This window comes from Ambystoma mexicanum, chromosome 7q (assembly GCF_040938575.1).
Source record: "Ambystoma mexicanum isolate Mex_15411 chromosome 7q, UKY_AmexF1_1, whole genome shotgun sequence".
Taxonomy (NCBI): Eukaryota; Metazoa; Chordata; class Amphibia; order Caudata; family Ambystomatidae; genus Ambystoma; species Ambystoma mexicanum.
Genome location: NC_090941.1, coordinates 1,149,587,645 through 1,149,610,935, shown reverse-complemented (window position 1 = coordinate 1,149,610,935; position 23,291 = coordinate 1,149,587,645). Strand labels below are relative to the sequence as shown.

At 47.6% G+C, this 23,291-nt stretch overlaps 1 long non-coding RNA gene across 2 annotated transcripts in view; it reads left to right on the top strand.

Annotated features, from left to right (window-relative positions):
• The window catches only part of LOC138528704 (uncharacterized), a 53,230-nt gene that overhangs the window by 6,943 nt on the left and 22,996 nt on the right, over positions 1–23,291 (top strand). For both annotated transcript variants that reach the window (XR_011284210.1, XR_011284209.1), the window contains exon 4: positions 6,636–6,726. This is a non-coding gene — a long non-coding RNA (uncharacterized lncRNA). The remainder of the gene's footprint in view (positions 1–6,635; positions 6,727–23,291) is intronic.

Genomic DNA, 23,291 nt, shown 5'->3' with positions numbered 1-23,291 from the left:
GAAACCTGAGAATAGACGAGACGTTCAAGCACCTTAAAAAAAAAAAAGGGAAGAAGTGAAATTGGATGAAATGTGGCAATTGGTCGCGGGAGGATAGCTCAGTGACAACGTGCTCGCCTTGGAAGCAAGACGACACGGAGCAACACAGGTTCGATCCACGGGTCCGCGCTTAGAAACCTCTGGGTATTAAGCGTGTTATAAATAACCAATCGTATCAAATAGAGCGGGATCTAGCAAAGGCTTTTTCAGAATAGGAAGAATTATGGCATGCCTAAAAGATGCCAAAGTGGATGTAAGAGAAATGTTAAAAAGAGCAGTGAGATAAGAAATCTGCGAGCGATAGACCTTTGATAGAACTAGAGGAAGGAATGGGGTCAGAGGGAGAGGCTGTGGGGTGGGCACATGCTTGAATAGACAAATGATCAGAAGTAGAGATAGATGAAAATGACGAAATGGTTGAAAATAGAAGAAGGTGTGGAGGAGGAAGAAGAAAAAGAAAGAGGATGGCCCGATGGCAACGCGAAGAGTGCCCACTTTTGAAAAAAATAGGAAGTTGCAGGCAGTTAAAGTAGAATTAGGAGAACAGTCAGGTGGGGAGGAGGAAGAAGATGAGACAGTGATTGAAACAAGTGCTGAGGGTGAGCAGGTTGAGCGTACAAAAGATCAGAGTAATACAAGTGTTTAGCTGCCAGAAGAGCTTTGTCGTATAGTGCGTGATAGGAGGAAAAAGATGAGAGGTCAGAGATGACCAACATTTTGTGCTAGGGTGTTTCAAGGTGGTGAAGAGCTTGCTGCATAGAGTGAAGATAAGTTGTGAGCCACAATTTAGGAGGCTTTCCGAGAGGGGGAAAGGGAAGAAGTTGGGAATAGAGTCAAGAGAAGGAGAGCGAAGAGGCCGCATAACCAGCAGATAGAGCAGCAAACGGGGAGTGGGAAGGGAGACTGGCAAAACAAGATGAGGCAAAAAGAAGGGCTATTGAAGCACAAAGGTCCAGGCGAGAGAAGGTAGGTACATCAAAGCCTGATGGTTTTGAGAAGGGAGAATAGGAAGAGATAAGACAATGACCAGAAGAGTAAATAGGTTAAGCAACAACAGAAGTAGTGGTGATACAAAGGTAAGGTCCAAACAGGATCCTGATACATGAGCGGGAGGGGTAGGAAGAGCAGAAAGATGAGACAAGAACAGCAAGAAATGGAAGAGAAGAGTGAATAGAAGAAAGATGTAAATTGAAATCACCCAAAAATATAAATGGGGTAGGGCATGGCAAAATATCAAATAGTAAAGCGTCCATGTGCTCACAAAATGGGGCCACAGGGCCAGGGGGGATGATAAACAAGTAAAAATGTAAGTTAATAAAGTTTTGAAAAAGTAATCAGAGTATTCGAAAGAAAGAAAAGTCGGAAGAGACAAATAAATGGGAGTTGAGATAAACAAAGAGCGAAAAAGAATACCAGTTCCACCCCCTCGGCAGCGCGACGAGGGGTGTGCAAGTAAGAAGTAGAAGTGGTGGAAACAGAAGCAGGGGTAGATGTAGTAACTGATGAATCCAAGTTTCGGTAGCACATAGAAAGTGCTAGTTCAGATGAAGAAAAATATCCAAGATTGAATGGGATTTATTGCTAAGTGAGCAAGCATTTCAAAGAGCCAAGTTGATGGGGGACAGATGAGAAGAACAGGAAGGCTAAATGAGATTAGAGTAGTTACGATTTGATCATTGAGGAGCGGGACCATGAGAAGTAAAGGAAGCCGGAATTGAGGAAATCATGGCAGCAGTTGTAACTATAATAGGACTGACTAATGAGAGAAGCAATATTGTAGCAAGCACTATGATGGTAAGTAAAATGAAAACCAGCAAGTGAGTAAGCTGGGCGTGCCACACTAGGGGAAGCTGGGGAAGCTGCAAAAAGCAGCATCAGGCCAAAATGGAAAAAAGTAGGCAAAAACAAGGGCAATGCAGAAGAATGTGCCCCATATTCTCTAACATTCATGCCTGCTAGTTGCATCACTTCACGCACCCATCTAGCTACGGGAGCGGTAGCTACCGCCTGGAATGGTTTCCTGCGTGCTATCAGCAATTGGGTGGTGCCGGCTGTCCTGTACTCAGCTATTCTGCTCTCATACTCTTTAATCCATCTTGCTACGCACCATTTGGAATTATCCGGAAAGTAGGGGTAATGTACTGAGGTAGATACTGTCTTTGTCCTCCTAGCTATTGAGAATGTCACTCCTTTGGGTCCAAAAACCTTTCTATGAATGTCTAAAGCCCTGACATCTGCTACTCTTTTACAGGATACTAAACACAAAAGCATCGCTAGTTTGCCTGACAGTTGTTTCAATGATAAGACTCTGTCTGACGGCCAACTGTCTATCAATCTGATCACTACTGTCACGTCCCACAGCTGTTTATATCTTGGCTCGGGAGGCGCTTTGTATCGTGCTCCATTTATGAGCCTGGCTACTGCCGGGTGTTCCCCCGCCGGCATGCCCTCTACTGGCAAGTGCCCTGCGGAGATGGCTGACCTGTAGACTCCGATCGTCCCGAAGGCCCTGCCATCCTGCAAAAGATGTGCCAGAAAATGTAGGATCGCTACTATAGGCGCTGAAACGGGATGACAATTTCTCCCTCTGCACCAGCTTGTCCACTTGGCCCGAGCCGCGTCATTGCTCCTCCTAGTAGAGGGGGCCCAAGATTCTGCGATAAGCTCTGCAGCTTGTGTCGAAATGCCTGGCAACTCCAAGCGTTTCCTAATACTCAGCACGCCATCAGAGGGAGCGTCCTCCTCACTCTGAGGGTGAAACGATCCAGCTGTGTCTGTGAGTAGGTGCTGCCCTTCCGGGAGCAACCGTGGTATGTCTGTGATCATCTCCATCAATGTCGGGAACCACACTTGGGGTTTCCACATCGGGGCTATGAGGATTAACTCCGCCTTCTCCCTGTGACTGACGTTCTCGACTGAAGGCAGGAATGCCAGAAGTCCTTTGCTCATGGCTGATATGTTGTCCATTTTGAGGAGTACGCAGGAGCTCACTCTCTCTCTGGTGAAGGCCTTGATGGCAAATTACCCTTCCAGAAGCTCCAGGCAGTTTATGTGAAGCTGGAGTTCTTCTTCGCTCCACTTCCATCCGGTCTCTAGAGACCCGCATCTCGCTCCCCAACCTTGTCGGCTTGCGTCCAACTCTATCACTAGGTCTAGTCGGTCTCCAAAAATGGCACGCCCATTCCAGGTGTCCATATTCTTCAACCACCACTCGAGTTCCGTGATAGAATCCTGGTCCAGGGGCACTCTCTGGTTGTATCTCAGACCCTGCTGCTGGTGTCTGATCTTCAGCCTCTGCAGGGCCCAGTAATGTAGCGGTCCTGGAAAGATGGCTTGGATTGAGGCGGCTAGCATCCCCACTATCCTCGCTAGTCTCCTGATTGAGATCTCCTGATCTTTCAGGAAGCCTCTGATTTCCTTCTTGATGTGTTTGATCTTTCTGCTCGGTAGTTCTAGCGTTGCTTTTCTGGTGTCTAGAACGAATCCAAGGAAGTCCAGTCTTTCCGCTGGCTTTGAATGGGACTTTTCTCTGTTCACTAGAAAGCCCAGTGATTGCAGAAGTTCCTGCACCCAGGAGGTCTGGTACACCAGTGTGTGTTGGTCCTTTGCTAGGAGTAATAGGTCGTCCAGGTATATGATCATCCGGATTCCCTTCTCTCGGATCGCTGCTGCTACTGGCATCATCAACTTGGTGAAAGCCCAAGGCGCTGAGGCTAGCCTGAAGGGTATTGTGCTGAAACGCCACAGTTGCCCCTTCCAACGGAATGCCAGGAAGTCCCTGAACTCTGCCTGTACTGGCACGGTGAGGTAGGCGTCCTTCAGGTCTATCCCGGTCAGCCAGTCTCCCTCTCTGAGGGTATCCCGAGCTGGTGTGTGCCTTCCATCTTGGAATGGCGGTATACTACCCAGCTGTTTAGTTCCTTTAAATTTATAATAGGTTGCACCTTCTCTTTCCTGTGAACCAGGAACATAGAGCTAATAAAACTCGGGTCTACTTTGCACATTTCTATGGCTCCCTTTAGCTGGAGCTGGTGGAGTGCGTGGTGCAGCTTGACCCGATCTGCTTGCTGTAGATGGATCTCTGGGGGAGCGGATACCTGCACTGGCTCCTATATGAAATCTATGTGTAACCCTCTTACTGTTTGCAGCACCCATGCATCGCTGGATAGCTTGCGCCAGCTCTCCCAACAGAGCAGAGCCCCCCCCCCCACTGGAGGATAGTGCCCTTCTCTCACCTGGTGTAAAGTTCTGGCCCCGGCCAGCTCCTCTTCCTCTGCGACCTCTGGGGAAGCGACCTCTCATCGGAAAGAAGGTGTCCTGCTGCTTGGATTCCCAATACTGGGCTCTTGAGTTATGGGGCCTTCTTCCTCCCTGGTGACGACTGGTTGCTCGACTCCGATGGCGGCCGGTCCCGGCAAAAACTCTGCCAGGAAATATTCTGTGAATGGACGCTTGGATTTTCTCTAACGAGGTGTAGGTGGTGACGAATTTGCCCATTTCTTTCCCAAAGGTTTCTCCGAATAGGAGTCCCTGGGCTGCTTCACCTGCTTCATAGTTCGCTAGGTCGCTCAATTTGGGGTTGATCTTAAGTAAGAGCCCTCGTCTTCTCTGACGATATGGCGCGATTTGCGTTCCCCAAAAGGCACACTGCTGCGATTGCCTCTGGGTCAATCTCCTCTCCAGTGTCTCTGGCTCTCGGCCAGGTCCATCATCTTCGCCAGGGGTCCTGCAATATCCAGGACCTTCTCTTGGCAAGTCCGCCAAGATCTTTCAATCCCTTTCCTAGGGACCTTTGCCTAGCTAGTCCGGTCGCGGGCATTCCGCTCGAAGGCGCAGTCTCACCTCTTTGTCTGGGGCTTTTCTTAGCCTGGCGGTCATGTATTTCGTTACCCTCGGCGATGGTTGCCAATCGGAGGCTTTCGTGTTCAGAATATTGTCGGGGTCGAACATGTCGGAATCCTCTTCTGGCTCTTCGCCCAGGTGCTTCTCCTTGCGGGCACTTTTCCGGCTGGGGTTCACCCATTCTTCTTCCTCCTCATCTAGAGAGGATTGCTCGTCCTCAGCTGGCTCTTCTTCCGAGCCCAGGTCATCAGTACCCATATTGACTTCCCCTGGGGCGGGGGTCTCGAGGCTTGGCACAGCCGATCAATGTATGAACGCTTCTTTAAGCTTGGTCAATGCGTCAGCAGCCTATTGGGCCTTATCAGGTACCCCGTATGGTTGACCCGGGGGGGGGTCATAAGAGTCCTTCCTCTTACGGGTCTGTTTACTCCCCTTATTTTATATAGGCGTGCTGCTCTTTTTCGAGGTGCTCTCTTTGGGCTGGGTCAGCATGGCCTCTAGAGTCTCCAGCCTCTCATGTAGGGGTTGCACCCCCTGCGCCACTGCATCTGCCAATGAGCTCCCCAGCACCTGTTTAAAGCTGGCGGCGAGATCCAGGGACTGCTCCTCTTCGCTCCACTCAAGCTCAGACATAATGGTAGTGCTGTGTGACCTTTTACCGTTGCGGTGTCAAATACACGCGTACTGTTGCGTTGGCTTTGTAAGGGCGAAGGTAGGTATCAATTTAGCCTCAATAAAGAGCTAACTTTCACTGCCCCAGGATAAACTCTCCTGTTAATAGGGTTATGGTATATTTTCACTTAACTTTTGAATTTTATTTTTGTAATTTCTTTTCTTAGTGGCTGGCACCTGTGTTCTGCTGACTCTCTTTGCACTCTGGCTGGTGCTAATGGCTTTCTTGCCCACAACGTGGGCAGCTGTCTGCCTTGCAGGGTCCCTGCTCTGCAGCAGTTTTTAGTGCGGTCTGAGCACCCTCTGCCGAGAGCTCATGATAACTAATGCCTTATTTTAGTCAGGAGATGACTGTGATGTGCAGCACTCGGCTCCACAGCCGTGCAAACATATGAAAACGAATTGATAACGGTGCCGGGCTCCTTCAGAGTGCGTCAGCAGGAAGCGCAAATCGGCTGCTGCCACGCCTTCCCAAAGGAGGGGGCTGGCGTGTCGCTCCGTTCCCTGCTCTGCCCCCAGAAAGGTGGGGGGCTGCGCGTTCAGGCTGGGAGGAACGAGCCCCGTGCGTGTCGAGAATGCGACTCAGGGCTCGTCTCCCTCCGACTGCCGAACGCCGCAGGCTAATGGTAAATGGGGCAAACCCGCAGAGTGTAATCCGTGTACTAACCTTAGCGCATGTGCACTGTGATGAAGACCGTCATTATCCAGCCTCCCAGGGAAAAATACAACACCCGACGAGGGCGTACTTGCAAAGATAAACACGACTTTCCAACGTGTCTGACACTTTACCTAATATGCCTGTTAATAAAATAAATCTTAACTTCCATGTATTCCTACTCCCTGGTCTGAATAATTTATCACACAATAACCCGGAGTAGGTAAGAATGTACTTATCTGCTTGAAGAGCAAGAAAAGAGCAGAAGCTAAAGGAGATGATGTGGTCATAGCAAGAGACAATGCTAGAGGGACTACAGAAAACATGGAACTTGTAGTTTTAAACAAGAAAAAACTAAAAAAGTGCTGAAAGGAAAGTTAACTTTTCAATCTGTTTTTTCTTATGTTTATATTTGAAACTGCTGAAGAGAGAATAAAAGAAGTTGAAGCATAATGCTCGCCTCCAGTCTTGCTATAGAATCAGGGCTAACAGTGTCAACAGAAGCCAAGCTACCAGAGGTGAGAAAATTTAAAGATGTACATTTTTTAATTTTGTCATTTATTGTTATTGGTTAAAAAGAAAACCTTTAACAAATTCAGCTTCAAACCTGTATACAATTTTTTTTATGTATAAAAACCAATACGTAGAGAAAACACATCTGAATAAGCAGACAAGGTTTGTACAATATGAGTAGAACATTTAAAATCCCAGTTGCACATAGAAGAAAACAATTTCATAATGAATAAAACATAAAAAATAGCAAACTAATTAAAGACTTAATTAGTGCATTATACAAATTCATTAAGGGCCTGAAGGCAAGATGTCTTTCAAAAACAGAAGTGTCGCAAAGCACCAGCTATTGATTGGGGCTAATTGCATTCATGATCTATTGCCAGACTACAGCACTCAATAGAATGCAGAAGTTCTCTAAACAAGGTTTAAAATAGAACAAACGCTGCTCATTTAGAACCTGGCATTCTAATTCAGTAAACCAGGATTAGAATGCCAGGTTCTAAATGAGCAATACTGAATTGGAAAAGTTTGGTTCAGAGGAGTATTTTGACTATTGGTGATGTGTGGAGTGATGCAGGGGTAGTACCTTTTGCAAGTTTGGTTGAGAAATTTGGAATGAGGAACAGGGGATTTAGGAGGTATGGTATTTTGGTTACTCTATTATCAGAACGGAGAGACATGCTGGGTGCACCATGTATGAAGAAGCCAGAGAATTTTAATATTTTGGAAATTGGATTTCAAAGAGTGTCTACTTTTATGCAGATTATGCAACCTGATGGGCAATGGTTGGATTCATGGGAAAATCTACTGTTATCATGGACAGAGGAGTTGGGCAGGGAGCTTATGCCAAGAGAATGGGAAAAGATTTGGAGAGTGCCGACGTCTGCCAACGTGGATTTGCAATTACGCTATATTCATCAAAGGATATTGGGCAGAATATATTGGACCCCGGTATGTATGTGTAAATTGGGATTAATTGGTGATGATCGGTGTTGGGGTTGTGGGAAAGAACAAGGTACTTTGATACATATGTTGTGGTATTGTGGAAGGGTGGTGAGTTTTTGGAGGGAGGTTATTGATGGGATCAACCAAATTTGGAACATTGTTTACCCACGCAATCCCTTAGTGGTCATCTTCCTATTGTACAGTGGTGGACGGGATGTGAGTTGGGTTATATCGTGTGGGGTAATCCAAGTTTTGTTGGTGGGGCTTAACAGGTGTTGAAGGTGTGGAAGACACGGAATAAACTGACAGTGGAGGAATGGATTTTTGATGTTAGAGTTTTATTGAGATTTGAGAAAACGATGTATAGTAAACAAAACAAGGAAGCCCTTTATGAAGACATGTGGGGGAGCTTTATTGATCTGTATGAATGATGCTAGATTGGGTTTTGGAGTGGAGTGAAATGGTCTACTTTCAAGGGACATAAATATGGGGCAGGGGGTTTGTGTTTGTGTGGTTGTTTTGTGTGGTCCTGCTTGTCTGTTGTCATTTGTTTGGTGCATCTGGTTTTGTTTTAGGTCTTCTAATGTTTAATGTGGTGGAATACAGAGTTATGGTTTGGAATTCTGTTACATTTGTCTTCCGCTGTTATGTATTTTGCAATTTCAATGACCTCTGATGTTAATTCTGTTTATTTTTTTTTTTTTTTTTTTTTTTATTGAAAAACTACAGTTTCTTCTCCTTTCTCCCTCCAACACCAAGGTGGAAGTAAGAAAAGAAAAGAAGACTTTTGTTTCAAATCGTGTCAACTTCCAATACATATTATTGTTACAACATCATCAATATGTCTTATTATGCTTTCCACAAGGATCTTCTGCGCAACCTTGTGACATATAAGGCACTTAATGATCAAGCGAACGGACAGACAAAGTCAAATAAACAGTCGACATGTCAATTAATCAATTGCACACTTTGAGCATCAACTTAACGCCCCACTTGCTTACGGGGGACGTCTCAGGAGAGCGTTCATAAAATTTACAACCGCACAGACATGTTTAATGTTTTGGCCTGAGGTTATCAGGCACCACCAGGAGTTCATATCATCGTTTAGCGGGGCATATACGCCTAGGTGGACAAAGCGTAAGTTAGCAATTGCTAAGCATCTTATAGTCAGGTGTTTCAGTGTTTCAACCGATTCCTCGCAAAAACGGCATAGATTGTTGTTTATAGCAGGCTGCCTTCTTTGTAAAAGAATTTCTTTCGTACTCAACGTATTTAAGCGGAAACGAAGAAATTGCTCTCGATATTGGCGATTGTAGCACTGTAGGAGGTAGGGTTGTTGACAATTTAATTTTTTCTGGACGTTACCTATCTTATTGGAGAGATCAAGATTTGAGTATCTTTCCACATTTATAATCCATGCCCAGGCTTCAAATTTACTTTTTGCCACTCTTGGGCGTGAGAACAGGTCGAAATAATTGATGTCCGCTGCTACGATCCACTCTTGCACTCTTGAGCTCCATTGTGCCAACAAGATACTACTTTGCGAATCGTCGGGGGCGGTGAGTATTCTGTATGCTGGCGCACCACCCACTTCTCTCATCTTACGCCAAAGTGAGATGGATTTCCAAACTACGTTTGAGAAAAGAGAGTTTAACGAAAGTTCGTGGCGTATTGCAGTAATTGGAATACAATTTGGGAGATTAAAAACCCGTTTCCAAAAAAGACCCTCTACAGTATTCCAATTTTGTTCACTGATGTTCCATCCCGCCTCTGCCCCAAACGTTAGAATAGGAACGACCTTTTGGCAGTAGAACGTTATCACCGGCGATAATGAAAATTTACCAAAGTTTTTATTAATCAGGGCTGCTTGCAGTGCCAGTCTTACTGCTTTCAGTTTCAGCATATTTAGCCATTGAACTTCCCTGATTGAGCTGTTAAATTCGATGCCTAGATAGCGAATCGAATTAACAGACGTTAGTTTTTGACCACCTACCGTCCATTTAAATGCACAATCTCTTCTACTCATTAATGAACCAATCGACACAATTTTGGTTTTGTCTGGGTTAATGGCCAATTCATTTGCAACTATGTATTCATGCAGACGGTTTAGCAGACGTTGAAGGCCGATTTGTGTTCTGTCAATCAGCACGAGATCGTCAGCATACGCAATATACCGAACTGGAGTTCCGTTTAGTCGTGGAGGAAAACAGTGTGCTTGCTCCAAGAAGAGTGGGAGATCTGCCAAAAATAATTTGAATAGATCCGCGGCCAATGGGCAGCCTTGCTTAACACCCCTTGTCGTTGGTATGCTGTCGGATAATATGCCTTGTTTGTTGAGGCGTACCCTGAAAGAGGTCTCCGTATGGAGTGCCATTATTGGGGTGAGAAGGGCCATAGGACATTTCCATTTCATTAGTTTGGCCCATAGCATCTGCCGGTTGACTCCATCAAAAGCTTGCCTCATGTCTATGAAGGCTAAATGCAGTTTGGTTTTACTCTGTAATGCATGATATTTCAAAGCTGTCAGGATCGAAAGATTAACTTCCACACCTGTACCCTTTGAAAATCCAGTTTGCCGGATGTCCATGATCCCCGCCTTTTTAGCCCAACTCGCCAATTTACATCTCAAATTGGAACCAAAGAGTTTTCCAATGGTGTCTAATAGGGCAATAGGACGATAGTTTTCGGGTGCGTTCCAACAGCCTTTCTTATGAATTGGAATTACAATTGCTGTTAGCCATGATTTAGGCAAGCACTTTGATTTTGCGATTTTGTGGAACAAACACTCAATGAAAGGTGCCCAGATCTCTGGATTTTTTTTTAGTCTGACGTTACTTATCATATCCGGACCAGCAGCACGAGAGTTTTTTAGGGCCTTAATAGCGTCAATGATGTCTGACAGCGACATCTGGACATCCCAGGAACCCATTCTATCCACTGATTTCCATTTAGGAACCTTCAGCACGCTATTGAATACTGACCCAAAGTGTTTGCACCAGGTATCCCCTGAAATTGTGTTCTGCGTGGAGTTGGAGCCGTTGAAGGGGCCTTTATTTAATATTCGCCAGATGTCACGTGTGTTTTTAGTAACCATCAGTTTCATCATGATCTCGGCGGAATCCTGTTCTACAATCGCTTTGTGGGATTTCAACCAGTTTCTGTAGGTAGCTCGTCTGGCCTTCACTTTCTCCTGCATTGTCTTGGGTGATGCATTTTTTTGCATTTTTATTTTGCGACATCTTTTCTTAGAGCTTTCTTATTAGCATCCAGTAATTTACTAAAAGGGTGGGTGTGCGGCTTATGTTGCTGAGCGTTGTCTTTGATCGAGGTGATATGATAGTGTAGCAGTGGAGTGTATTCCACATCGTCATTCAGATCACTTAGATGAGCCGTTAGCGCACGGATCTCATTTGCGCTCAGTCTCAATCGATTTCCACCCATATTTACTTCGACTGCTCCTCGGTATGGGGACAAAGTATCAGACACCGCCAAAAGACATTTCACTTTCAACAGCGAATGATCGCTCTTGGTCGTTGTCAGTGAATGCAGTGTCAGAATCTTTGGCCCCAAGTTACTGGACACCCAGAAGTAATCAATTATACTGTGCATGGATTCACGATGCCAAGTGGCCTGAGCTGGAATATCACCACGCGCATTGCCGTTCAGCAATACGCAGTCAAACGTCTCCATAATATCTGACCAACGTTGTTCTTTTTCGCCTAAGTCGACATATGGAATCTGGCTGTATACTTGATTGGGAAGATCGTAATTAAACCACGAGCCGTTGAGGTCACCACAGCATATGATGCTTAAGTTATTATGTTGCCTGGCTGCCTCTTCCATTAGACAGCTGATTGCTGTGGTAAACTCTGTGACATTTATTTTGGCGGGATTCCAGTAACAATTTATAATCAACAGAGTTGCGATTGTGTTTGGAGTATCTGAACATGCTTGCATAATTAAGCCTTGAATGTAGGGATTGGGATTACGACAGATGGGAGTAGACCATACTCGTGAGATTCGAACCATTGTTAAGAGTCCTGCCGAAGGTCGGCCCTGAGTATTTTGTATTGCAGGATTGATAAAAGTATTGAAGCCATCTCTGATTGGCGCATCGACTAACCAGGTCTCCTGCAAACAAATTACAAACACATCATCCAATGGGATGTCAAATTCCCGGAACAAATGTTGAGAGCCACGAGTGTTCCATGATAGGATCGAGCAGCTTTGTTCCTGTAAGTTCAATCATGGCTAATCCTGCTTCGACTGTCTCTGCCGCCCCAGCTGATTCTCGGACCGACGAGAGTCTACTTGACGTGTTTCAGAAGACATACTGTGACGAACTGATGTCACAGCTGTTTGTTTTTTCGATTTTGAACCAGAAGTTATTTGCACCGGATTTGAACTTCTCCTGTCCACGTCTGGTTCAACTGAAATGTCAAAGCCGAATAACAGAAAGTCTTCAGCTGCCTTGAGAATGGTGTTGCGTACCCCAACGGCATCAATATGAAGGAGCACCGCGTCAGAGGCGCTTTCTGTCACATACTCGACTATTTTAATGTCATCTGATTCAATCAGTCGAAGGGGTGGAATATGCTTAAATAACCGCAAAACGTTTGCACGGTTGAGGTTCAAGTCATTGTCATCCTTAAGTATGTTTTGCAATCTCAACTTACATCTGTTGTCCTTTGTGCGGTGCAGCAGCTGCTCTTGTGACCTCGGTGGGGAGCAGCGCTGTTTGCTACGTTGATTATATGTGAATTTCGGATTCAGTTTTGAAGAAATACCCTTTGAAGGCATGACTTCCTTTTTCATAGTAGAGGCACGGCGACCTTGGACTACTTGCCACTCTGAGGTCGGGGAGCTTAGTTTTCTATTGTCAGATTTCATAGGGAGATTGAAATCTAGTTGCTGTTCTTCCATATAATGTTGCGATGTTTCCTCGTCGCTACGATGGGAATATATAGAAATGTCGCACAAGTCATGAACGTCAGCTGCCGCCATACTGGCCGACGTGCTATCACTCGAATTTAGACGTCTACGCTTGACACCGTGGTTCAAAGATATAGAAGGTTCGGTATGCTGTGATGGGGGGGAACCTTTGCTCCGTTTGATGGGCGCTTGAACAGCCCCGGCTTTGGTGGAGTCGACATGTTTCTTATAAAGCTCTTTGTTGCAGCATGAGTTGCTAATTTTGTTTTCTTGGTTGTAGACGTCGTTTTGGTGGACTTCACTTTCTCCTTCAACTTGGCCGTGCAGTTCGGGGCAAAAGATTTAGCCGTACCTACAAAGATGCCAAATGTGGACGGCGCTCCATCCTGGGAAGGAGCTTGTGTTGTTGCTTTATGTGCCTGAGTAACATCAGCTGAGGGTACCATTGCGGCACCTATTGGAATGTCTATGTCAGAAGAGACATGTAGAAGGACGCAATCAGATGAGTTAGCATCACAGACCGCAGACGATGGTTTGTCGCTGTGGCAGCACATCGGTTTATGTGTTGCACCAACCGTTAGGTCTGTAGTTGTGACCAATTGTTCGATAGTCTGCATCGTAGGCCTAGACCCTTGCTCAGAATTTTGTAATGGGGCGGCACATTGTACATCAGATTTGGGCCGGTTAGGACTATAGCCGGACTTTAACAGAGGTACTAGTTCGGACAGTACCTCTAAGAGACATTTTAGCTGTAAGTCATGTCGATCTTGTTGCAGGGTCACTAGATCATTAAGACGAGATTGCCAGAATGAACTTGTGTCTTTCCCGTCTTGAACATCGAGTTGGATAAGCTTGGTAAAAGACTCTATTTGATCCAATTTCGTAGAGAGATTCAGAATGAGAGCGCCTTGATCTCTTAAAGTCTCATTTAAGGTCTCATACAGCTTTACGAAGGGAATCATCGCTTGAGATGATGCAGCGAGAACATTAGTGTGTAGTTGAAAGGCTGCACCTGCAGACAGGTTTATTTTCGAGGTCGGTGTTTTCAAAAAGTCTTTGCCCGGGGTTTGATTTAGTGGTAACTCATTCACAGAAGGTGTGCTTTTTGCCGGAGTAGCTGGCGCTGTGGATGGAGCATTCATTTTTAGCAGGATATCAGTTGCGTTGTGCCTTTTTGTGGTGCTGTTGTCTTCAGATAAGATCACCGATCCTAAAGAATGGCGAACTGACCCTTGGTCCTGCGCTCCAGAACATTCCAGTCGTGATTTTGATAATAGCGGCGCTGACCTCATGGAAGACAAAAGCACCTGCTTTTTCTGCGACGGGCAGGATGGACTGACACTGCACTTCGTACGGTCATTGAGCGAAAACTGCAGCAGAGAAGTGTCGTGTGCTATCTTGTTTTGGGCGGTTACGCCAGCAGGCTTGTCATTAGGGGACCGTGTTGAGGTAGTGCAGGAGTTACTGGAAGGCGTTGGATTCGAGTCTTCATCGGACATTTTTAGCCTTTCAGTGGCTTTGCTCAAGGCACTATCGGCCCATGTCGTCAGAGTTTACTTTTGTGAAATTAAAGGTGCATTGAGCTTAAGTTCAAAGTGATCGACACCTTCTGTGCTTTTTAAGCATGGCACTGAACTTTCTGGAGCCACCCCAGATTGCTCCAGCGAGGCCGTTCCACTTTCCTGATGTTCACTGAGGACACTTAAGACTCCAGTGCTTGCGGCACTAGGGACGGAGTCAGTCAGGGAACGACCTCCCATGGAGTTGACGATCGTCTGCATTGGAGGGGCAGCATGTTCAGTAGTCTTTAGTCGCATGGTTGAAGTATGTACTCGAACCGGCGAGCTCTCATTAACATTGAGCTTTTCCTGTGTGGCCGAAATCGCATTTATTATTTCCGCATCCGTCAAATCAAAAGGCGAGAACATTTTGAAAGGATGAGAGTGCGTGGTTGGGGGCCACTTTTAATAGCACGTGCTCTGTTGATGGCGATTTCGGCAGCGGGAGTGGCATCGGCACAAGGTCATCAAGTGAAAGCATAGATAGTGGTTTTACCAAGGGCTTATGTGTAGACGCGCTAAGCGTATTATGGTCCAGACTGGTGCTTGCAGACACCGCTGTATCAATGACATTGACCGCACAGCTATCAACCAAGGGGGCGACGTCGTGATGAACCTGTGCAGTTGTTTGTATCAATTGGGTTGGCGCTGCCGCAGGATTCGCAAGCGCTGAGGGGGCCGCCTTCAAGCAAGTAGCCGGCTTACCTTGTGTCTTCTGGCCAACCACTGCATTGTTTGTCAGGGGAGTCCATGGATTAAGCATCCGACGCTGTAGCAAAGTCTTATGACGTGTCTGAGGCCCCCCCGACGCAGGGGCCTTCTGCATTGCAGCCATCGGCCCTTGAAGGTAGAGTTGGTCCCAGCCCTCGGACGCACTCGGGCGAACTGGGCAAACTGGGACTCAGCCGGGACTCCGCTCCGCGCGGCAATGCAGTCTTTATGCAAATCCACTAGTAGAAGCAGAAAAGGGACTCACAAGTCGCTGCAGCTCCTCACAGTGTTACACACACAGAGACTCTGGGCAAACTGGGACTCAGCCGGGACACGCACATACATATATCACAATGGGGGCGCTTATTTAGCTGTAGCTCCCCTGGAGTTTCCCAGCTAATAGGCATGCAGAGTTATTGTTATGAAGTAATTTCCCACGGTGTTCATTGTGCACAAATCCGCTTCTCTGGCAGTGCATTGGTAAACAGACTCGGGGTTTATTGCACCAGCATTGCACCAGTACCGAGTTCTCATGAGATAACAAACTCTCATGGAGTTTTTACGTTTAAAATTCTGTTTATTGTATCTTGTTGAAAATAAGAAATAACGTTTTTAAAAAAAGAAAACCTGGCATTCTAATATTAAATGACCCAATGTCTCAATGTGCCACTCCATTTGACAGAATCTACAAGTCCGGTTCCCGCTGCACCTTTTCCCTGGCCCACAAGATTTCTCTACTAGGGAGAAGGTTTAACCTTAACCTCAGAAGGTCAGAGCACCAGTATACACTCTGGAATCTAATCCGATATGCAGGAATAGCACCTAATGGTCTTATATCGAGTAGGACTGCCGCATACACACACTGGGTTTGGACTTCTTGGATAGTATGAATCCAGTCCAATTCTCAAAGTTTCTGTTTTGCTTTATGTGGATAGACCTGAATCAACTCTATGTTGACGTTATGTTGCCATATTTTCGGAGCAAAGAGCCACCCATCTTTTAATTGGGGAACAATTTTTCTTTTCCATTAGCCCCTTCGATTACCACCAAATAGTGTTCTCTTCTGCTAGCCTGTTTAGATAACGTGGCCAGGATTTTCCAACAAACTCTTACTTCACTGGAAGATTGGCCTAGTTCATACCTGAGGGCCGCTGCTGGAACCCCCTAGGGAGTTTCAAATCTTTCCTCCAGAAGCAAGTCTGGACCGTTTAGTTGATGCACAAGGAAGCAAGGTTTCCGCACCATACGTAATCACAGGGAACACCACCTTATTATAGAACTCAATCACCAGGGACAAAGTCAAATTACCATATTTCCTATTCAAAGAACTGCTTGAGCAGCTAAAGCAGTTATTGCTTTACTTTTGATAGGTAGCAAATCCATTATGATTAAAAGTCTCAAATAGATAAAAATCCAAATATATAAAATTAGAAACACTTCAAGTTCGAACCTACCCAGAAACCACTTAGTTATTTGTATCATTGTTTCCCACCTGGTGTAAATTGAAAAACCTTTGTCTTGTTAACATAGATAATAAAGTTGGTACTCTTAGTATATGTTTCCAACGCCGCTAGTTGACTCAGCAAGCCGATAGGCGTGTAGTACGATAAAACCATGCCGTTGGCGTATAACAATTCATGGATTTTTCAATAAATGCAGTGGAAAACAACAAACTCCATGCACAACCAGTATCTGACATAAATAGGCTAAAAAGGAGTGGTACCAAGATGCAGCCTTGTTTAAGACAATGCCTTGTTTTGATTGATGTTTAAAGTACCCCCTGTCTGTTCAATCTCACTCTTATAGCGGTACCAGGATGTAGGGCAATAATTGGGTGTAATAGCCCAGCAGGGCACCCTTATGGCAGTAATTTTCACCAAAGCATATTCTTATCAATGCTATTGAAAGCTATGGAGAAGTCAATAAAAGCTATATAAACCGGCTTAGACTGCTCCGTGGCTTCCCTCCTAAGCAGCCCAAGAATTAAACCATTAGTGCTTGTTCCCGTGCGCTTCAAAAAAACATTTCGATAGAGGTGCAATCTTCCATACACATAATAGTCTGGGGAGGTTCGCTATTCCTAACATCATATATATCCTGTAAGTGCTCAACCAATTTGGATTCTGGTTTGGGGTTAACTTGTGTATTGTTTTGAGGCTTTAAGTCTTCATTAATGAGTCCCCAAAATTCCCTGGTATCCCTGATCGTTAATATTTCTACCATTTTCTGCAAATATTTTATCAACTGGTTATACCTATGAGCACAGGACCGGTTTTTGTAAGCATTTTTTATTTTTCTACATTGTGTTACATCATCTCGAGAGTCCTCGCGGAGCCTTGCGTAGAACCCGGATTTGTTGTTGCACATCCGGGTCATATGCATGCGTATGAACTACCAAAGGCTTCTTCTTGGGATACGGCATTTGATCATAGACCCCTTTCAATAAAATATTATACATAACATAAGCCAGCAATGCATGCAAATCATCAGAGTACTTTTTAGTCAAAACATTATTAAGGGGAGGCCAAGGCGCAAGCAAGATGGCCGCCTGAGTTTGTAGCTCCGTCCATGGTCCCGAGAAGTCAGTGGAGTTTATATGGAGAAGGGGGTCTAACCCCTACACAAGCCTCAGAAACCAGTAGCGGAATCCAATACCTGACTGAAGAATCAACTCCAGACTCCGGAGGTGCCCCCTGTGCCGAGCTATCCGATCCGAAGACTGGGCCAGCCCCTCCCCCTCACCCGCTTCGTACACGGAACTGAAGGAGGGAGCCGCGGGACTGCAGAGCTGGCGTAATCAACCCATTTTAGCAGCAAACCCAACTGAAAAACGGCACCGTGCGGCTCGGCCAAGCCCGGAGGCATGCCTGCTGGAGGTGGTCTGGGGAGCCCTGCCCCGTGATCCTGGTGCACTCCTGCGTAGATGCAGGGCCTTACCTGGAGGCTCCACACGAGACCGATTCCTCCCCTTGAGCCTGCAGAGGAGGACAGGACCTCGTAGTACAGACCCCTGAAGGGACGGAGGAAAACGGCCGCGACGTTGACCTGGTGAGTGGGGCCCCCTCACTCTCCAACCACTGCTGCAGACACGCAAGGCTGGTCCGACATTCATGTTGGAGTGGCCCCCTGGGCTCGCCCGGGGGGCTTGGAATTGCCAGGAGGGAGGACGGTGCCTGTGGACGGTGAAACACTGGCGCTCCCGAGAAATGCACACCGGCACCCGCGAGAGGCACTTGTGAAACCCTCCTGCACTCGAGGGGGTAGTCATCCCTGATAACATAAGGGGGCAGAGGAGCGGGCTGAGAGGAGAGCTCCCCTCAATCTTGTGGAGGCAAGACACCCCAACAGCACTGGCCTGCACATCAGGAGTGGTGAAGCAGTGGTTAGAAGCACAACAGAAAGGGACAAAGGACACGCTGGCCATGATCTGAGGATCTCTCAGTGGAATACGTGTCTGGCCTTCCATGGGGACGCCCAAATTGCACCAGCAAATGACCAGGCACACCTGCAGGGTTCCTGAAAACCTCACTTCACTAAAGCACTGTGACTGAAACCCCCGCCTCACAACTTACACCAAGAGACGCCTGCCCCAGTGTCGTACCAGCCGTCATGTTGATTGCCACTGCCCCATCCATAGAGGCCGGGTAGGGGCCGGGAAAAATAGGCAAAAGCAGATTGGCACTCTACAAGGCTGCTCCTGAGGGCAAATTCACCAGGAAGTGGCACTGGGGCTGGGGCTGGCTCGCTTCCATAACGATATGGCCCTTTGCCTGACATCGGGCTCTCGCATACCCGCTTGTGAGTTCACTAGGCCTCCCATCACCCTGCCCATCTGTAAGGGGAATACTTTGCCGGAATCCACAGGTGGCCTGAGGCCCAATGCAGTGACCTGTGGTCTGACGGACAGGACACAGGCTGATACCACCCCTAGACACAATCCCACACCCGGGGCCGCTCCTCGGACCGCTGCACACCTCCTACCGAGGGGGCCAGGACATTATCGAGGAGACAACTGTGATCTCAAAGGGGCCGCACCCGCAAGCGTGAGGAGGACCGGGGTCCGATGTTACACTTTGCCACCCTGACAACATCAAGGCTCGACCCCCATGAGCTTGAAGGAAGCCCTGTTTAAGTATCAATTCCAGGCCGATGGCGGCGAGATGGCGTCCGGGGCCCCTCCTGCTCCTACCCCTGACTTAGGAGCCATGCAAAGCAACATCCAGAGGATTCTGGAAGAGATCTGGGGGATACGAACAGACATGGGGGCCAAACTGGTGGATCTCACGACAAAAGTATCCACACTGGAAGATCGTATGCAGGGCATCAAAAAACCAGCTCTCCACAGAACTCCTGGAGACTCAGATGGAGGCAAGGTTCATGGAGGTGCAGCGCCACGAGGAAGAACTGCGTTTTAAGGTTGATGACATGGAGAACCGGGAAAGAAGGAACCACTTACGCTTTTTTGGCTTGGTGGAATCTGAAGGTGAAAGCCCTTTTGGTCTGGAAGGCAAGGTGCAAGACATAATTCGGATCGTCCCAGGGGCGGATGCAGGAGAAGAGATCACACTGGATGGAGTCAATCATGCCGGGGGAGGTGGCAAGGGCCCATTCTCGGTGCTGGCATGGCTACACGACTACAGGGGCAAGGCCAGGATTTTGGACAAAGCCAAGAACCTTCGGAGCATACAATATGGGGAATCTACGGTTGCCATCTTTCAGGACCTCACGGCTCTCACCCTATTAATGAGGAAAACATTTGGAAATCTCACCAGAGAAGGGGGGTCAGATACTGCTGGGGTCACCCCTTCTACCTGGCATTTGAGTGGAAAGGGGATAAACGTCATCTCGTATCTGAGGAAGACACCCAAAGGGTCACAGAGGAGCTAGTGAGTGGTCAAGCAGGTCCCTCAGGTGGTCGGACAGGGGGCACCAGGACCCAACTCGAGGTCCTAGTGCTCAAAGGGAAGACTAAGGAGAAAGGGTCCTGGAAGTTCCAAAAAACCAGGCACCCCTCTTCCACCTCTGAGGGTCACTTAAAGTGACTCTGAAATTGTTCTCTAAAATGGTTCACACGTAGTTGGCTGTGTTGCCCCCGCGAGGGCGTTGAATCTGTAGGGTACTGATCGGTCTGGAAGCCCTGGTGGTACGGGCCTGCTTCCCAAGTTGTTGATGTTGAGTTCTCCCCTGAAAAGGGGACTTTATTTACCAGTTTTTATTAGCTGTTGGGGTGTTGATGAGCTCATGGCCCGGTTGGAACTGTATTGAGATGGGTGAAGGGGGAGGAAAGGAGGGGGCGGTAAATGAGCAAACCTGATTTAGGCTCACTGGAATCCACAGATTGTAATCATACAGCCATGAGGCTCGGGGCGGGAACCCCTCCAGCTGGATGGCTCGGGGCTGGGGACGAGCTCCTGGTGGTTCGCCTACTGATCCCAACAAAGTTTTGGGAGATGGAGGCGGATGTCTCGGAAAGGGGTTGGGGTGGGAGGGACAATGGGGTGGGGGTGGGAATGGGAGAAGGGGAGAGGAGGGGGGACGTTGGGCAGGAAGGTTTGTAAGGGGATCAGCCTGATCGGATTACGGTTTTATGCTTCACAATGGGCTCTGAATAGGGAAGGTAGAGGAGTGGTTATGACAGATAGGGACAAGGATGATAATGGTTGAAGGAAGGGTAGGCACACTGAATGTCAAGGGCCTGAACTCTCAGAATAAGAGATCATTGACCAGCAACATGTTTTGCAAGCGACAGTTAAAGGTTCTCTTCTTACAAGAAACCCACTACAGACAAGGGAGGGAATCGGTGATAAGAGGGAAGGATATTGGGAGGAATTTCTGGGCTTCTCATAAGAGTACCACGGAGGAAGGGGTAGGCATACTCTTGGGTAAATCACTTCACCTCACAGATGTGGAAATCAAAAGGGGTTTTGGGGGCAGTTTCTCAGGGTTAAAGGCACCTGCAAGGGTGAACGGATTACGCTGGCCACCCTATATGCACCCAACGTAAGGCAGATATTGTTTCCAGATCTTCAGATTGATGGACGACTGGGCAGAGGGAGCCATGATACTGGGTGGGGATTTCAATCTCATTATGGACCCTCAACTAAACTGGTGGTCGGCAAAGGGTGTGGGGACTAGGGGGGCCACCAGGAACAATGTAGCCCTGCAGATGCTCCTACGGGAACACTACTGGGTGGATGTGTGGTGTAGATTTTGGCCAGGTCCGGGGGATATACCTTCTTTTCCCCCCGCACCACACATACACAAGAATTGATCTCCTATTGATTTCAGAGGGGGAGTGGTGGTTTACACACCGAGAGTGGAAGCTATTACTTGGTTGATCATGAGCTCCTGGTGGTAAATTGGTCGCTGCCAATGACCCCGAGGACCTCCCGATGGCGCTGTAATGACATGCTATTAAGGGACCGAGTTTTTAGAGACTTCCTGAGGGAGAAAATGGAAGCCTACTTTGAAATAAATGACAATGGAGACACCGACATGGTAATGGTTTGGGAGGCGGCGAAGGCCACTTTTCAGGGTCTCCTTATTGCCAAGGGCTCCCGACGCAAGCGAGAAAGGGGACTTATTGAGAGCAGACTCCGTGAAGAACTAAAGGCTCTACGTGCCCGGCTCACACGTGAGGGGGGAAGATGGGGAAGCCCTTCTGGGAGAAAAGCAGGAGAATAGACACGCACTACACACAATCCTCATAGGGGAAGTGATTAAGAGAATAAGATACACACGACAAAGGTATTATGAACGGGGGGACAGGGTGGGGACCCTTCTGGCACATAGAACGAGGGGGTGTAGGAAGGAAAGGAAGGTGAGACTCGTTAAGGATAAGGCGGGCAACATGTGCAAGAAAAGGGAGGAAATAGTGGAATACTTTGCAGACTTCTACAGAGAGCTATACACCAGACAGGGGGACGAATCGATGGAAGACATTAGGGCATACCTAGTTTAGCACCCTGTCCCCAGACTGGCTGTTTTGGAGCTTGAGTGCCTGGAGGGGGACATATCGGAGGGTGAGGTGAAGGGGGCCATCAAGAGGTTGAAAACGGGAAAAGCTCCGGGGGGTGACAGGTACACGGCTGACTTTTATAAACAGTGCCAATCTATCCTGGCAAGACCACTGGCCAAGCTGTTCTATCAAATTAGGGATCGGGACACAATCCCACCTACGTTCCTTCAGGCTTTGATTGCAGTGATACCCAAGCCCGGGAAGGACTCGGCGGATTGTTCCTCATACAGGCCCATCTCCCTCCTAAATCTAGACGCCAAGATGTTCGCTAGAATCCTGGCAACCCTCTTGGAAAGATACCTCCCTCATTTGATTCATCCAGATCAGGTGGGATTTGTGCTGGACAGACAAGTTTCAGACAACATGCGCAAGACCCTCCATGTTCTTAACTTGAGGGTGGTCCGGGAAGAGGGGGGCCCTTCTACTGCCTTTAGATGCCGAGAAGGTCTTTGACAGGGTCAGCTGGGCCTTTATGGGGGAGGTTTTCTCATCTCTGGGCATGGGACCGAGGTGGTTGGGCTGGATATCGGCTTTATACGCTACCCCTTCTGCCAAGGTGGTGGTAAACGGGATTGAATCGGGGTCATTCTCCCTGGGAAGGGGCACAAGGCAGGGTTGTCCTCTGTCCCCCCTCATATACACGTTGATCATGGAACCCTGGGTGATCTCAGTCCGTAAAGAGGAGGCGATCAGCGGAGTACATATAGTGGACTCGCACTGCAAGGTTGGCTTATTTGCCGATGACGCATTACTTTACGTCACCAGACCATCTCAGACGGTGCCTCGGGTGCTGCAAGGTCTGGCACAATATGGAAACCTTTCTGGGTTCGAGGTTAATTTTGGAAAATCGGTGGCATTCATAGCGGGTAATCTGCCGGACACAGAGGTAGAATACGTGGGAGGGCTCCCCTTCCGAATCCAGAGGGACGGGTTTCGTTATTTGGGCATTCAGGTGACGCGCAGCCCTGATGACCTTTTTTCCAACAATTTTCCCCCTCTCTGGTCAGCAGTTGAAAGACGTGGAGAGGTGGGCGGACTTGGGACCCTTGTGGATGGCAATTCTCCCCAAATTTCTATTTCTGTTCGAAATGCTCCCGGTGCAGGTACCCAAGACATTCTTAACGGATGTAAAACGAACCCTCTTGCGATTGCTTTGGGCGGGCGAGAAACATAGGATCTCATACGAGGTACTGACCAGGCCCAAAGAAGATGGAGGAGTGGGGTTCCTGGATTTAGAGACCTACTATAAAGCTACCCAATTGAGGATACTAGTGGACCACTTCACCCCGGGGACAGAGACAGTGGGTGGTGATGGGCACAAGGTTCTAACCCTGATTACACTGGATGAATGGCTATGGGCACCTAGGGCGGGCACTCCAAGAAGGGTCCCACATCACCCTGTACT